General features: G+C 33.3%; 1 pseudogene; it reads left to right on the top strand.

Moving 5' to 3' along the window:
• Nucleotides 1-1525: 1525 nt before the first annotated feature.
• On the top strand, nucleotides 1526-3352 carry LOC111157765 (annotated as a pseudogene).
• Nucleotides 3353-5098: the final 1746 nt, after the last annotated feature.

Below are 5098 nucleotides of genomic sequence, written 5' to 3'. Positions count from 1 at the left end.
GCTCCATGAGAATATGGGAATAATAGGCAGTCAGGCAATTGAGTCTTATATGCCATTCTGGTCAAAGAAGTATGTGGAGGTCTGGGACTTCAAAGGGAAGGAAGACAATTCAAAGGAAAACAAAAAAAGAGTAAATGTTTGAGGAACAAATGTCTGCTGGGCCACATGGAAACAATGGGCTATACAGAAGAATTTTAACAGACTTTACTAAGTTCCTCCCTCTCTATCACACCTACTTCATATTACATTGTAGTTGTTTATGGTGATGGTTCCCTTTTGGAGCAGGGAGCATTATCTAAATTTGGAGCATTATCTAAATTCTTTCAGACATTTGAGGAGGAGGTAAAAGGTTGTAAAAGGGAAAAAAAAAAGGAGGTAAAAGGAAAAACATTCTGAGTCTTCCATTTCTCAAAAATAATTAGCTTAAATTTATGATTATGCCAAAGAGACACATTTTGGGGTGGCAGATTTCACTTCCCTACAATAATTTCTATTAGTATTCAACAAATCTGCAAAGAATATGGGGAAAGTAAAATAAAAAGGAGTGACCCAAATTATGTAGACACATGTAGGAACCTCAAAAAGGTTAATTAATTAAATACAGAATATTTTTTATTAAAATATGTTGTTTGTTTTTGTCATGTTTTGCTTTGTTGTATTTGTTATATATACTGAAAAACAACTGTCCATTTGAATATAGCAAAGCCAGTGAAGAAAATTCGTAATAATAATTGTGTACTCTAGGTGCAGAAAAAATTTCACTTTACCAAATTAATGGAAATCAGTGCTGCTTAGTCATTGACTATTACAGGATTTGTAATATAAATGTAAATCCTGATTTTGCAAATCACCCTAATACACGCTCTGAAACACAGAACAACATAGTGTATCTGCACAGGTGGAATAAAAAAAGATAGAAAAATACATTTAAAATAACTCATATTCTTTTATTTAAATTACTCATGCAAAGTTGAGTTCATTAAGGAGGAATGGGTAAAAAATGCATATTATCCAAAGAAAATATTCAATTTCCAGAGAAAAAATTGTGAGAAATATTATAATAAAGAGAACTAATAGATGAAAAAGANAAGAGAACTAATAGATGAAAAAGAACTTTCATCTTTTTCATCTATTAATGATGTCATAACATGTAATTACGTGTCATCACAAATTTCAGACTGGAGAAATCCTTTCCAAATAGATAAATTTGAGAATATATACCTTTTTCTTGCATTAAATAAATATATAAATATTTAGGTTAACATATATGTTTAGTTAAGATGTGTAATTAGTAAATATACATTTATTTAGTTTGTATATATTCAGGTTAATTTCTATATAATTAAGTTAATTTACATACACAGGCTTATTTATATGTATTTAGGTTTATATATATTTATATATAGGTTAATGTGTGTATATATATATATGAAAATTTATATTACACTACAATATATTCATGTGTATGTTTAATTTTTTGTCTTTTTTTTCTTATGTATATTTGTTAAGGTTCATATTAAGAGAAATGAAAAACAAATCAATGGAAATAGAGTTCATTCTCCTGGGACTGACAGATGACCTACAATTGCAAATTGTGATTTTCATGTTTCTCTTTCTTAATTACACATTGAGCCTGATGGGGAACTTAATCATTATCCTCCTCACCCTGCTAGATCCTCGCCTCAAGACACCAATGTATTTCTTTCTCCGTAATTTCTCATTTTTAGAAATCATATTCACAACAGTATGAATTCCCAGATACTTGATAACCATTGTGACTAGAGAAAAAACCATCTCATATAATAATTGTGCAGCTCAATTGGTTTTTATTCTTTTACTGGGAGTTACAGAGTTTTACCTTCTGGCTGCTATGTCCTATGACCTCTATGTTGCCATCTGTAAACCCTTGCATTACCCAATCATTATGAACAGCAGAGTGTGCTATTGGCTTGTACTTTCCTCTTGGCTAACCGGATTCCTAATCCTCTTTCCTCCTATGCCAATGGGACTCAAGCTCAATTTCTGTGCTTCCAAAATAATTGATCACTTTATGTGTGAAACTTCTCCTATCCTGCAGATATCCTGCACAGATACACGTGTCCTAGAATTGATGTCTTTTATCTTTGCTGTGGCGACCCTTGTGGTCACATTGGTGTTAGTGATTCTCTCCTACACTTGCATCATGAAGACCATTATAAAATTCCCTTCGGTATAGCAAAGGACCAAAGCTTTTTCCACTTGTACTTCCCATATGATTGTTGTCTCCATGACTTATGGGAGCTGCATCTTTGTGTATATTAAACCATCTGCCAAAAAAAGGCTGACTGTATCCAAAGGCGTAGCTTTGCTGTATATCTCAGTTACCCCTTTAACCTAAGGAACCAGCAGGTGAAAGAAATCTTCTGGGATATGTTACAAAAGATGTGTTTTTCAAAAAAGCAATTGTAATGAATTTACAAATCACAGCCTTGCTATAAAAACAAAAAAAAAAAAATCATTCATTTTTTTTTAAGATTTTGTTTATTTATTTGAGACAGAGATAGCATAAGCAGAGTGGAGGCTGAAGGGAGAGGGAGAAGCGGGCTCCCAGGGAGCCTGATGAAGGGCTTGATCCCAGGACCTGGATGCTCAACTGACTGAACCTCCTAGGCACCCTCATTCATTTCTTCTGATTGTGTTTTTCTACCTCATTACTTATCTGCTACGGACATTGTCTTGGAGAATCTTGCAGCTAAGTTCCACCGTTACATTTTATGATTCCTAATGAAAACACCTCTCAAATCTTTACCACAAACTTTAAATAACATTTCTTTATTGTATATTAGCTTCTAGAAACCACAACTTTTAAAAAATATGCCTTTTATAAGTATAATTTGCTATACTTAAGTTGTTAATTAAACATCTATTATGTATCTCCCTTATTTCAGACATTGCGAAGTGCTCCATCCTTATATTTAAGAAGTTTGTCTTATTTAAAGGAGACAAACACATAACTTTAATACTAGTACATAGTGTATAATTAGTGTTTTAATAAAGGAATATTAAAATATTATGGGGCATATTGTATAGTTTGAGTTATTTTGGAGTTCTGGGAGTCCTTTTAGGAGAAAGTAATAGTGAGACTAAAAATATACATGAGGAAAGAAGATTTAAGTCTAAATATATGCAAATAACACAGATGTATTAAATAACCACATGCATTTGAGGAATTAGTATATCTAATGTTTAAAACAAGATTTTTGAGATATTCAGCCTGGTTTCAGTAAAGTTTCCTTACAAATACAATGTCGAATACTTCACAGAATACATAAAATTTTTGTGTCTCAGAATTTCCATATATAAAGTAGGATAATGTTTTTAAAGATTTTATTTCATTTATTTTAGAGAGAGTGTGTGTGTGTACAAGAGCAGGGGGAGAGGCAGAGATAAAGGAAAGTGGACTCCCCGCTGAGCCTAGAGCTGATGTGGACCTTGATCTCAGGACCCTGAGATCATGATCTGAGCCAAAACCAAGATGGATGCTTAACTGACTAAGCCACCCAGGCGCCTGTTTAGCACCCAGTAAAAGATATTGTTTATTTTGAAAATTCAAGCATGTGGTTCAACTAGTACTTAATATGGTATTATACAGGTAAAGGTAACAAGAATTTTGGACTTACACCTGGTATTTAAGTAATGTTGAAATGTTTCATGAAAAATCACTTTGGTAGACTTTTAAACGTAATTTACAGTTATAATTCCTGCCCTTTCATTCCTATGTCTGGAATACAACCAGTATATCCTATGTTAGCCGTCTGTTTTCTAAAATCGTTATGAAATAAATTCAGTGTTTTTCATAGCAATGTAGTGTCAAATTATTACCTGATAAAAGGTTTGTTTGCCAAAATCTTTCTCTCAATTCCAGCTTGTTTTCTACCTAGCAAAACTATGTTAATTCTGACCTGAAGAAAATATGCACAGGCTCTATTCCTTTGGCAACAATAGTGGGCATCTCCATATTCAAAGATTCAGCAAACTTCCATCTAGGAAAGACACATTTCCTTTGTGTAGGTATTCCACCCTTACTTTTGGTTTAGGGAAGTGATAGAAGAATATCTTTCATCTATCTCACTCCTTTTCTTCAGGGTAATTAGGTTAATACTTCCATCTGTTTATAAACCCTATATATATACATCTGACCTCAATTGTTGGTGACTGTTTTTAGACTCTGATCTGCAAAAAAAAACTTTGTATTTGGTCTTTTTATAGCAATTCATGGACAATAAGGAATTCTCATTTGACTTACAAATTTGCAAGCTATTTCTTAAATTTATTATTGAAAGTATGATTACTCTTACTTTCATTCAATGATCCTGAGAATCTTCTAAGACAACTAAATATATTTTTTCTAATGCTCTATTGTTATAATTCTATTTTCCATTTCTTTGGAAGCTTCATAATTAGGAAATTCAGTCCCTCTAAAAACAAGATTATTGTTTAGATCATTAAAATAGTAAACTTATTTGAACCCTTTTATTCAACAATAAAGGTCTCATTATTCAAATAGTTTAAGTATAACTACTGAGATCTTTAAGGAAGTCTTCCCAGAGTCTGTAAAGTACTAGTTCGAAGATAAACATTGGCTTAAGGAACAAGAAGAAAAAGTTTGTCTGCATCCACGCCAGTGTAAAACAACTGTGCTGTACAACTGTTGTAAGAAATGGTCTTATTGATGCAGGCAGACTGGGTCCAAGGACCCAGGGGAGGGTCCCACAGGACCAGCCATGAGGGTCCTTGACTTCCCACAGGATAGAACTCAAATGTGAGCCAGAGAAAGCAGAAACAGAGTTTATTGACTAGTGTAAGTGACAGACAGAATAGTAGACAGAGTGACTGGCAGACTTGGAAAGGAAAGGAGAATAAGTCTTTTTGCTGTTTTTTGGGGCTAGGCATTTATATTAGAAAATTGTCTAGGGTGTGTGTTTCTCCAGGAATCCAGGGAAAAGTGAGCATCAGGTGAATAACAGGGATTTTTCTATGAATTACCAAAGATAAGGGTGTTGATGCTGGTGTCAGCAAAATTCATTTGAAGCTAATGTCCTGGAACGTGTCTGGAATC

Source organism: Enhydra lutris, unplaced genomic scaffold (genome assembly GCF_002288905.1).
Source record: "Enhydra lutris kenyoni isolate GAN:26980312 unplaced genomic scaffold, ASM228890v2 scaffoldscaffold56, whole genome shotgun sequence".
Classification (NCBI taxonomy): domain Eukaryota; kingdom Metazoa; phylum Chordata; class Mammalia; order Carnivora; family Mustelidae; genus Enhydra; species Enhydra lutris.
The sequence above is the reverse complement of the archived record's forward strand: the minus strand, read 5'-3'. Positions and strand labels throughout refer to the sequence as shown.